This window comes from Benincasa hispida, chromosome 10, assembly GCF_009727055.1.
Source record: "Benincasa hispida cultivar B227 chromosome 10, ASM972705v1, whole genome shotgun sequence".
Taxonomy (NCBI): domain Eukaryota; kingdom Viridiplantae; phylum Streptophyta; class Magnoliopsida; order Cucurbitales; family Cucurbitaceae; genus Benincasa; species Benincasa hispida.
The window spans coordinates 17,049,741-17,063,394 of NC_052358.1; positions in this window are offsets into that span (position 1 = coordinate 17,049,741).

The window sequence follows — 13,654 nt, forward strand, 5'->3', positions numbered from 1 at the left end:
TAATTCTCTAATTTAATTTGAACAATTCAAATTAATCCAATTCATTAAATTCCTGTTGAGCTACAGAGGGGACCTCATGGACCTATAGATTGAAGCTCCAATAGTACTTGAATAATTAACTAAACTTCTTTAATTAAATTATTCAACATCCATTAACTGTCGGGCACTCCACTAAAGACCGATAATTGCACTATTTGCACTACAGATATATTTCTATGTCCATTGGATATAACCAGTCAATTGTGCGATGACTCTTCACAAATTATTCGTAAGTACAGCTAGGCCAAAATCACCGTTTTGCCCTTGTAGTTACATCTAATTCTCGCGTACCATAGATCTCTCTAATGAACAATAAGTCATAGTCCAACTATGATCAAACCCCTCTCGGGCCAAGAGAGGGCGTGACGCCACATTGTTCAAACCCCGGAATCAGTCCTTAAGGGAGAAATTTATCTACTTACCCCAACATCGGGGAAAGAGTGAATTCCGTCTTGTGTAGCTATGTTCCCAGCTCCCTAATCAGACGAATCCCTAAAATATTAGGCTTATCGAGTTGGCGATTTTGCCACTCTCACCCATACAAATCAAAAGTTCGTCTTCATAGGTAGGAGTTCACAACTCACTCAGGATTCAGATCATGTCACCTATGGTCATCTTGGTGAAGTGTAAGTTCCTATTATGAACGACGTTGTATAATGAGACTAGTCATTTCGTGGTCCGATCTTATACAAACTCCTTTGTATAGAACACCCCCGCTCACAAATCTCCACGTGAATGATCAGGATCAAATCATTTGTAGTACTTTACAACAATTGTAACACCTACAAAGCGGGTCGTATTCGTAGTGTCACTGATGTGTTGTAAATATGATGCGATTATGATGTATATTTGCAGTGATGAGTTATGCGTTGCACATGCAAGTTTTCCTAATAAGATCCAAGTATAAATCTCACTAGGTTTCTTGGTCGAACACAAGGACTACTGAGTTACTATGCGATAGTAAATTTGATTCCTTTAGGATAGCGAAAACAAATAAGTTGGATGGTGTTTTGTTTAAGTATATTTCCTATGAGACGAATTTGAGTAAAAAGTTGATGAAATCGAGAATTACAATGAGTATGCGATGAATGGGTTGAGAATGGATTTAGCTAACACTTCCTAAGATTGCGTTTAAGTTATGTGATCATGCTACACACACAACAACATGTCATCTCCCAATGCAAATGCCATAATTCCTATTTCTAGGACGCATGCGATGTATACGATAATGTCGATAGGACTTATGTCTAAGCCTCTATTCTTGTCTATACGATGATGAATGATGCACACATACACAAGGTGACCGCATACTATCATATCCATCTCTAGGGTGCATGCGATGTGTTAATAGCAATAGAACTTATTCCTAAGTTTCTATCTCTTGCTTATGCAGTTCTAACCTGACTTTCCCAAGCCTAGATTCTAATCTGACTCTCCCAAGCCTAGATTCTATCTTTAGACCACTCTCCCGAGCATCTTTAAAGGGTGAATGACGCATACATAAGACAAGATGATTGCATAACGTGAAGATCTTAGGTCATGCTAGCTAAGTACTTCTCAACCCATTCGAAAATTTAGCTACTCATGCGAAGTATGGAGAGATCGAACACAAGTTGAAATGAGATTTTCATTTTCTATAGATTAAATGTAGAATACAGAATAACAATAGAATGCAGAGATAAGAAGCCCGGTAACAATGTCTTGCTTCCCATGGCCTTTTACACTGTCTTTTCACTTCAACTCTACTCAGATGAATATCCTTGCTTCTGCAAGTGTTGACCATCTCTCCTTTTGTAGCACTTCCCGACAGTCTTTCGAGCTGTCTGGGAATGATCTCTCGGCATCTTCTTCTCTTCGCTCATCTCCGTCTTCTCAGTATGATTATGAACAAACTAACGGCTAACTATCTTGTATATGATCTCTATTCTATATGGCGAACTTCTTTAACAATGGTGGCCTTCGGTATTTATAGAGCTCAAGGTGAAGAAGTTTTTCTCTCTAATGATTGCAATGATGGGAGGTCATTAAATCTTCTACTCTGATGCACCGATTAATGGTCATCGAAAAGTTGAATGTACTTGCTACAGTGTGTCGTTAACGGTTTAAATTTGGATTTGACTGTCATCAGATTTCCATCCCATCATGATTTATTAAGCTTTCACCTTGATACGCCATCTTTATGCGGCCACCTTCTTGAGCAACTTCTCGCGATCGCATACGATCGCAATCTTTCAATGCACGGGATGCCTAATTCGTTGGATCTCAATTTAACTTGCACCAACGCATTTTTCCTGCACAAAATAAGTAAATTAGTTGCTTTTATGCGATGGGCACATGCGATCGCAATATTCTCAGTTTAACGCTTTTGGACATGATTTTGTATATTTTTATCGTCGCATTCCCTCAATGTTTTACTTATTTGCGTTGTAATAACTTGCATTTCTGCCTGTTATCAGTCACCATGATAAGGTATCCAACCTTATCCATCTACTATAGACCATTTAGGTTATCACTTAAACATGATCCACATGTATGTCTCTACATACATGTTTAAGCTACATGTGATAACCTTGAATGTTAGTTTATTAGTTTGTGGGTTTAATGCTACTAAATTTTAAATAAAACATCTCATATTTTATTAAATAAATAAAAAGTTTGTACAATACAATTACAAACTATAGGACCCTACGAGATTTAGGGTATCAACCCCAACATGAAGAACTTCTTAGTCCTGAAGTACCATATCTAGTGCAATTGGTGCACTTATGCATCTTGCTAATAATAGAATACCAGATATTATATGTTTAGTAAATTTATTAGCAAGATATAGTTTCTATCTAACAAAAAGACATTGGAACGGAATTAACGTATACTTCGTCATCTCCAAGGAGCGATTGATATGAGTTTGTTTTATTCAAATAAATCAAATTTTGATCAAGTTGGTTATGTAGATTCTAGATATTTATTTGATCTACACAAAGCTAAATCTCATATAGATTATCTATTCACATGTGGAGTAACTGTTGTATCGTGGTGGTCAGTGAAACAAACCATAACGGCTACTTGCTTAAATTATGCTGAAATTCTTGCAATTCACGAGGCTAGTAGAGAATGTATATGGCTAAGATCAATAACTCAACACATTTGTGGAACATGTGGTTAGTGTTCTAGTAAAAATCTTCCAATAATATTATACGAATACAACATAGCATGCATATCCCAAATCAAAAGAGAATATATTAAAGGAGATAAAACAAAACATATTTCACCACCAAAGCTTTTCTACACTCATGATCTTGAAGAAAATGACGATATCACTGTACAATAAATTTGTTCGAAAGATAACCTGACAAACTTATTTACAAAGGCATTACCTACCGCAATCTTTGAAAAACTGGTGCACAGCATTGGAATGCGGCGACTCAGAGATCTCAAGTGAAGTTTCCATGAGAGGAAGTAAATATACTTTTTAGGAGTATAAATTATATGAAATATGTACTCTTTTCCCTTCACTAGGATTTTTTTCCCATTAGGTTTTTTTTCCTAGTAAGGTTTTAACGAGACATATTTCATATATGATAGCCATCTAAGGGGGAGTATTATAAATATTATGATAATAGATGTCAATTAAATGCTCATGCTTAGTGTCCATTGACCATGTGTCATGCCTCGATTACCCAAAGTGTTGTCCATGTGTCTCAACATTACACATTATTAGTGTCCATGTAATCCACCTTCTACTTGTCAAATTGTCTATAAATAGTGACATTTGGTGGGTTTTGGAAGACACACATTAGGCAAAATCCATGAAAATTAGAGAAAATGGAGAATTTAGAGAATTTTTTATTTTATATTTTGTTAACTTAATTTATTTTTTTTATTTATATATGAATGTTCAATTTATTTTAATATGTATTTAATTTTATTATATATTAATATATTATTTATTTTTAATATTATATTATATCGATATTCGTGTTTCCGTTGTGCTCCTCAAATTCACAAAAAAAAAAAAAAAAATCTTTTTAGTCATATTTTTTAGGTCTAGTTTCTATTAGTGTTTTAATTTTAGTTTAGGTTGCGACCAAATTATAGTTATTATAAAAGCAAAAATACCATCCAGGTCCTTGAATAAAATCCGGTCCTTGAGTGGTAGAGCAGGATGACAGCTAACCTCTGGGGAGATGACCATTACCTGGGAAAAGAAAAACATTTGAAAGAATGAGCTACTCGCCCAGTGAGTGACTTAATAAAAACATAAATCTCATGCTTAAACTGAAAGCTAGAAAACATAATACTGGAACTAAACCATGCCAAGCAACGTGTACATAAAACTGTTAAAACCATTGTATTTGAAAACATAGCTAAACTGATTTCCGGTTGAGAGAGAACCCTTTTGCTCCATCTCTCAACGTCAGATATCATGTTTAAGAGAGAACCCTTTTGTTCGATCTCTCAAATATAAGCCTGGGCAGAGGTGAGAACCCTTTTGTTCAACACCTGAGAGAGAACCCTTTAGTTCAATCTCTCAAACATTAGCCTGGCCTGGGGTGAGAACCATTTTATTCAACACCTTCTAGCCAATGCTAAGAAAGAACCCTCGTGGTTCAATCTTATCGTCGGGTATCATGTTTGAGAGATCCATAAGCTTGGGCTGGGGTGGGAACCCTTTTGTTCAGCACCTTATAGCCAATGTTAGGAAAGAACCCTTTTGTTCAATCCTACTAAACTGATTAACTGTCATACGTGCACGTAGAGCAAACTGGATCCTGATGTCAAGGATCATAACTGAAGCAGGGTACCACTGCTTATCACTGAATTGAGTGAATTATTCTGATACCTTCTCTATGTATTCAGCATCAGAATCATAACATAACTGAAACTAGGTAGTACAACTCAGATACCTTCTCCTTGTACTTCAGTATTGAGCTGAAAATACCTGATAGGAAAACATTTTCATAAAACAAGCTTACTAAAAGCTTGATCTCATAAAACATAATTTTCATAAGAATATCATTTGCTAACGCATGCTCAACAACATTAAGAGCACATATGCTTTAAAATAATACAAATACTTATAACTTAAACATGTCATAGAATCTTCTTTTGAAAACTACCATGGTTCAACCATTGTACCAAAGCATATTTCATAAACATTGTAACTAGCATGCATTTATAAACTTTAGAAAAATGCGTTGCTTGGAACTTCTTGTAAAATAACCAACATAAAAGTAACTGTCAATAAAGCATGAATTATTAAAATATTTATAAACTATTTATAAATCATTTATAGTCACTCACAGGTCCTTCAAGTTTGCTTCCTTAAGGCTTGATAGGCTTTTCCAATGGGAGTTGAATCTACACATATAAGCATATTACTTAGTGTTTACATTAGCCTTCCTTTTAGGCACACTCAATAAATCAAGCTCACAAGTCAAATCATCACATTGTGCCTCCTACCATTCACTTTGAGGGTCGGACACTTAGCCAATTTGGAGAGATTGGGTGTCAAAAGAATGTACCCTTTGATCGCCCACACTCCCCACACTTAGAAAAATTTTGGAGCATCAAACTGCAGATTCAATTCCAACAATTCATAACTAAATTTCTAGAACTGATCTAAAGGAAATTCCTTCTACAAACTTTCTTAGAATCAAGTTAAAAACATTACTTTAAAATTTCAGCTCGAAATTTCTCGTCGTTTTATCTAGAGATTCAAAATTTAATCATTGGCTCCAATTCAAGCAGCTGCCTCCTTGTTCAACAATTTCCAGTTCAAATTTAAAAAATATATACCTTGATTTCCAGGCCTCATCTTAAAAAGTTTCATTCTACAAAGTTGTTTATAACTAAGTTATATTATCTCAAAAGTTTAGCTTAAAAATCTTCTTAATTCGTCATGGAGCTTCAATTCTTCACTAATGGCTTAGATTCACCCGAGAAACAAACCCTTCGTCTTTATTTTGCTCCTCCGGACTTATTCCGGCGAGTTTTCTCTCCAGCAGCACAACCATAGAAAATAGACACAGAGCTTTCGAATGACACTAGAATTACACGAATAGCCCAAGTAATTTGTTCAAAAAAATTAAATGAAGTCGGCCTTCCTGCTTACCACTGTCCAAAATCCTACATGAAATCTCCTTGGGCCACTTAGCCCACTAATGAAGATTAATGGCTGTGATTTGATTAAGCTATTTTCTTCCCACTCCATCACAGTACAATTCAGTATTTAATCTCATAGGATAGCATGGTCTCCTCTTAGTTTCCCATACTTAACCATTCTTTCCTACATAGCCATCCGAGAGTTCTCGTGTTCTTTAGTTTACTTTCTTTCTCCATCACTCCTAACCAAAACGTAATCTCATTAAAACTCATTGGAAGACATCACATAACTTACACTTGCTTATTTAAGGTAATTAGGGTTCGAGTTTTACAAAACATCAAAAAGTCAGTGATTAAAGGGTAGAAAAACTGTCGTTGAGATTTCTTGACTTATACATGCACTATTGTTTTCTTAGTATAAACATGGATTTATCCTTATCAAGCTAAAGCGAGCTTAGCTCAATGATAATGGGCATGGGCTTCCTTCATATAGATTGAAGGTTTGATCGCACACACACACACACACGCAAATGCACATGCGCACGCGCACACACACACGCACAACACGCGCGCTCACACATATTAGTGGATATAATACACACACACTAAATCTCACTAGTGGATATAATATACTAGGCTAGCACACACACTAAACCTCATTAGTGGATATAATATAGTAGGCTAACAAATGAAATTTTTTACTAACTTTTGTTTACATCACAAATCATTGACCGATGTTAAATTATCTATTGGCAATCGTGGGTTCTCACCCATCAAAAATTGACGAGAGCACGTTTGGAAAAATTCATAATATTGCAAAATTTCAACAATCGGCGAGAATTTGCATGTTTATAAAAATTGTGATGCACCTTAAAGTTGCGATCGACGTCTCAACAATCCCCGATGGATGCATCACGATTTTTTACCCATCGGGGATTGTTGAGACGTCTCAACAACCCATGACAACAAATGGACTCCAAGGAAAATCTAAAGTTAGATGATACTTTGTGATGTATCAACTTTATTGAGTTTGTTTGAAGTATTATTGAGTTTTTCAAACTCAATAATACTTCAAACAAATAGAATATTTTTGACGTCTCAATAACCCATGACAACAAATGGACTCCAAGGAAAATATAAAGTTGGATGATACTTTGTGATGTACGTAAATAGTTAGTTTGGATAATCATTTGACATTAATACAACCAAATTTGAGTTATCCATAAATAAATAAAAGGATAAATTATATAAAATACCCTTAAATTTTGTACTCTGGGTAAAAAATACCTTTGAAGTTTGAACTTTCAAAAGTTTCAAATTACCTTTAAATTTTCGAGAAAAGTTAAGAAAATACCTGTCACACCCCGCCCCAGACTACCCTCCGAGCTTGAGAAAGGGCGTGACTGCAGCAGTTATCAACCCTTTCGTTGACACTTACNAAAATACCTGTCACACCCCGCCCCAGACTACCCTCCGAGCTTGAGAAAGGGCGTGACTGCAGCAGTTATCAACCCTTTCGTTGACACTTACTGCTTAATAAACTCTTGCGGAAATAACTCTGATACCAATGAAGAAATTCAACAATCAACTGATTAAGTAGGCCCATTTAATTACAACAATTTAATGTTTATACAACTCCAAGACTTAACAACAAATTTATAAGAACAACTGTAAACCCTCCGGAAGTGTAACTGTGGTACGTGGCAGACCTTGACCTTAGCAGCACCCTAGAACTCCTCACCTTTCGCTACCTGGAGGGGGAAGGGGGGCTAAAACATAAAACATAGAAAAATATGAGCTATAAAGCCCAGTGAGTGGTACCTTTAGATAAACAAATAACTTTGTCAACAGAAATATACTTTTGGGAAAGCAATGCATAGTCAACAAGAACATTACCACAAGTTCATTATTATTTTCCAGCCAAATCGCTGGACAATCCCCAGCTCGACTGCTGGTTAAAACAATCAACCCTACTTGACTGCTGGTTATTACATAATAAAAACATCCCTAGTACTTTCACACGTATACTAAGACAACAACAATTCCTGTGGAAACTTTTCCTGTACCCTATTATCTCACCAATGTGTACATCGACTATTTTCCTGCTAGCTATGCTTAGGTAACTTGACTATATTTTCCGTCGGTCGTCACCAACTATCATTTTCTGCCAACCGAAGGCAACTATATTTTTCTGTCAAGTACCCTTTTCAAGCATGCTAACTATATATCCCGGGTACAATTTTAGTTTCCAAAACAAACATACAAACAATATCTCAACAAGCATAGTAATCAGATAAACATGTATCCCTGATCATGCCAATTTAACATTATCCTCTATATATATTTACCTATTATATCAACAATACAAAATACAATAACCACTCACCTTAATCGTTTAGGAACCTTTCTCTTTAGAAGTTCCTTGGTCACCTCGGGCTCCCTTTTGATCCCTACGATCCAGATTCAATTTAAAGCTCAAATTACTTATAGTTTTAGGCTTTATCTTGAGATACTTCCTTCTATAAATATACTCTAAAATGTCTTAGGAATCTTACCTCAAAATCTTAGCTTAGAAATCCTCGTGGTTTCGCCGGAATCATCAAAACATCAATACTGGCTCAGCTTACTCGATAGCGCGACCCCTCTGATTTTTCCTCATTCTCCAGACCGATTACTTGAAGCTTCTTCTTCGGAAGCCCACCATTAAAACTAGACTCTTTTACCTTTTAGATGGCTTTAGAATCACATCAAACGCACGAGTATTCTGGGAGAACTCCTTATTCTAAGTTGATACTACTTCCTGTCTTTTCTGTCCGACAACATCTCCCCTCTTGGAACTTCTTGACCAACGCATGGTCTTCTCCCAATTAGTCCTCACACACTCTTCTTTATGTAATTTGAAGAGAATTTGAGTTCTCATCTGAAGTCCTTGGCCCTATTTATAGGCGTCCAAGATTGCTCCATGGCCGACACCTTCTTCTTGGTTGCATGTCCAAGTGTATTTTCTTCACATCATCAACGCATTCTTACATCAGCTTAAGCCAATGTGTCTTCTTCTTCTTTCATCAATGCATAGTCCTCATCCTTTACATGTCTTCTTATGTATCCACCTAATTTGCTTAAGGTTTAAGAATTCCTCCTAACAAGCCACATATCCGGAAGACGTCCTCCATATGAGCTCATCCTTCCTATGCGTCCACAAACCCTTGGATATTCAACGCATAGTAGGCCATGAACGCATGGAAACTCTTGGTTCCCCTTGGTTTTCAACACAACACCATCGCAACCTAACTCACTCAATCATCGCAAGCCTTAACCAACGCAAGGGCCAACCACTATATGTCCAACCTAGCCCATCGCATGGCCTTTGTCCAACGCATCCATCGTGCAAGCCATCGTCAAACTCCAACGCATAGCAAGGTTGCACGGCCTCGACGTATAGGATGGTTTCTTAGCATCAATCGCATGGCTCGCTCGTTATCAACGCATCGCTCGTACGAGTCGCTTGACATGGGCGCTTGTCCGGCAGCTTGGCATCGACGCCTCGCTTGGCATGGCAACTTGGCATCGACGCATCGCCGGCAGCTTGGCATCGACACATTGCTTGGCATGGTAGCTTTTCATCGACGCATCGCTTGGCACGACAGCTTAGCATCGCTCGCAGGGCTCGCTTGGTCGTTCGACGCATGGGCACTTAGCATCGCTCACAAGGCTCGCTCGACCGCTCGACGCATGGGCGCTGGCATCGACGCATGGGCTCGCTCGGCATGGACGCTTAGCATGGCTGGTTCTCTATTGTTAGTACATGAACATAAACCGTTAGTACTCGTTGCAAAAGTATTTATAAACTTTAAAATAGTTGCATTAGTACCCTTATCTTAAGAAAATGGTTAAAAATGCTTTTATCGTTTATTTACACTCATTACCTCCTTCTTCCATTTCCCCTTCCTCTCTTACTTCAACTATGACCTTAATACTTCTCTATTTTCTGTTTTTCTCCCCTCTTATCTCATCCTTGTTTAATTGTTGACATTCGTTTATCTCGTAAAAATATTTTCCTTTTAGTTAAGGTATATAGATTATAACCAAGAGAAAGTGAATAATGAAAGTACCAAGAAGACCTTAGGACTATAATTTTATCGAGGATATACGTTAGCAGCTAAGTATGTATTAATAACTAAATATGTTCTTTTTATATTTGGTTATTTATCGTTTTGGTAAGTTTTAAGAAAAATTTTTATTTTGAAATATTGTGAGTTTGGTAAATTTTATGTTTTAACTTGACGTTTTGATTTGTATTTTGTTGTAAGAAAAATGGTGCAAAAATTGGACAAACGTATATGAGAGAAAAAAAGGAAATATGTTAAATAATAATGATAGAAGTATTTTTAAACTTTTTTTTTTTTGTAAGGCTAAGAACATTAGTGCCTTTTGAAAAAAGGAAATATTCGTTTAAAAAAATTTGCTTTAAAATTGAATATTTTCAAACTCAATAATATCTTCAAACATAATACTATGATTGAATTATATTTAAACTTTATAGGGCCAAGAAATATGATGTCTTTTGAAAGTTCAGAAATATTTTTTGAAACGAATATTAATTTTGTGTTCATATACTAACATTAAAGATATTTTATTAAGTTTAAATTGTATTTTGAAACTTTTGAAAGTTCAAGGATGTCTTATAAACAAATACCAACGATTCTCGTCCAAAATTAACGATGAGAGTATTTTTATTTTTTTAAAAGTTTAAAAGTATTTTTAAACTTTTGAAATGTTTAAGATTATTTTTTAGACAAAACATTATAATTTCCATCCAAAACAATGATAAGGGTATATTGTGAAATCCGGATTTCCATTTTTCCTACTTAAGCAGGTGGTTAAGGAAATTCACTAAGTGAAAGTTAAATCCTATGTTGAAGAGAAGGAAATTCTGAGTGTTGAATAGATTTTCCTTGAGTAGTTTTGAATTAAGCTTTAATTGATGAAAAATTGGCTAAGTGTTGGACTGGGTATTGCTATGTGTTGGCCATAAGACCTTGGAGAGATTACTGGGGTAAAGAGAAGAAAAAGTGTGTGGAAGCTTGACTTGTGGGAAAAAACTTGAAAAATGGCTAAGTATAAACCTATATGATGGATGTGTTGATGCGTTGGATGATGGATGCGTTGGATGCGTTGGATGCATTAGATGCATTGGATGATGGATGTGTTGGATGCGTTGGAGAAGGTGGTATGCATCCATATGGTTGAAGGAGAAGAAAGTTGAAAGTGATGCGTTGGAAGGTTGGATGGCACGAGGTCGGTTGTGCAAAAGGCATACGGACGCAAGGGTAGGCGAGGACGGCGGCAGGGCATGCACTGGAGGTGGCATGCGTCGATGCACAAACGCCCATGCATCGAGCGCGGCCGAGTGAACCTTCTACCAGCCATGCTAAGCGTCCATGCCGAGCGAGCCCATCGTGAATGCCAGCGCCCATGCGGTCGAGCGGTCGAGCGAGCCTTTGTGAGCGATGCTAAGTGCCCATGCGCGTTCGACACGACCAAGCGAGCCCTGCGAGCGATGCTAAGCTGTCGTGCCAAGCGATGCGTCGATGAAAAGCTACCATGCCAAGCAATGTGTCGATGCAAGCTGCCTGCGATGCGTCGATGCCAAGTTGCCATGCCAACGAGGCGCGATGCCAAGCTGCCGACAAGCGCGCCATGTCAAGCGATCGTACGAGCGATGCGTGATAACGAGCGAGCCATGCTATTGATGCTAAAGAAACCATCCTATACGTCGAGCCGTGCAACCTTGCATATGCGTTGGAGTTTGACGATGGCTTGCACGATGGATGCGTTGGACAAAGGCCATGCGATGGGCTAGTTGGACATATAGTGGTTTGGCCCTTGCGGTTGGTTAAGGCTTGCGATGATTGAGTGAGTTAGTTGCGATGGTGTTGTGTTGGAAACCAAGGGGAACCAAGAGTTTCCATGCGTTCATGGCCTACTATGCGTTGAATATCCAAGGGTTTGTGGACGCATAGGAAGGATGAGCTCATAGAGAGGACGTCTCCGGATATGTGCTTGTTAGGAGGAATTCTTAAACCTTAAGCAAAAGTGGATACATAAGAAGACATGTAAAGGATGAGGACTATGCATTGATGAAAGAAGAAGAAGACACTTGGCTTATGCTGATGTAAGAATGCGTTGATGATGTGAAAAATACACTTGGACATGCAACCAAGAAGAAGTGTCGGCATGGAGCAATGCTATCGCCTATAAATAGGGCCAAGGACTTCAGATGAGAACTCAAATTCTCTTCAAATTACATAAAGAAGAGTGGTGAGGACTAATTGGGAGAAGACCATGCGTTGGTCAAGAAGTTCCAAAGAAATGTTGTCGGACAGAAAAGACAGGAAGTAGTATCAACTTAAATAAGGAGTTCTCAGAATCTCGTGCGTTTGATGTGATTCTAAAGCCATCTAAAAGGTAAAAGAGTCTAGTTTTAATGGTGGTTCCGAAGAAGAAGCTTCAAGTAATCGTCTTGGAATGGAGGAAAAATCAGAGGGTCGCGCCTATCGAGTAAGCTGAGCCAGTATTGATGTTTTGATGATTCCGGCGAAACCACAGAGATTCTAAGCTAAGATTTTGAGGTAAGATTCCTAAGACATTTTAGAGTATATTTATAGAAGGAAGATCTCAAGATTAAAGCCTAAAACTATAAGTAATTGAGCTTTAAATTGAATCTGGATCGTAGGATCAGAAAGGGAGCCGAGGTGACCAAGGAACTTCTAAAGAGGAAAGGTTTCCTAAACGATTAAGGTGAGTGGTTATTGTATTTTGTATTGTTGATATAATAGGTATAATATATATAAGGATAATGTTAAATTGGCATGATCAGGATACATGTTATCTGATTACTATGCTTTGTTGAGATATTGTTTGTATGTTTGTTTTGGAAACTAAAATTGTACCCGGGATAATAGTTAGCATGCTTGAAAGGGTACTTGACAGAAAAATTATTAGTTGCCTTCGGTTGGCAGAAAATGATAGTTGGTATTACGACCGACGGAAATATAGTCAGTTACCAAGCAGTAAGCTAGCAGGAAAATAGTCGATGTACACATTGGTGAGATAATAGGGTACAGGGAAAAGTTTCCACAGGAATTGTTGTTGTCTTAGTATACGTGTGAAAAGTACTAGGGATGTTTTTATTATGTAATAACCAGGCTAGTCAAGTAGGGTTGATTGTTTTAACCAGCAGTCGAGCTGGGATGTCCAGCGATTGGCTGGAAAATAATAATGAACTTGTAGGTATTTTTCTTGACTATGACATTGCTTTCCCAAAAGTATATTTTCTGTTGACAAAGTTATGTTTATCTAAATCTCACTCACTTTATAGCTCATATTTTTTATGTTTTATGTTTTAGCCCCCCTTCCCCTCCAGGTAGCGAAACGTGAGGAGTTCTAGGGTGCTGCTAGGTCAAGGTTGCCACGTTACCACAGTTACACTTCCGGAGGATCTCTCTCTTTT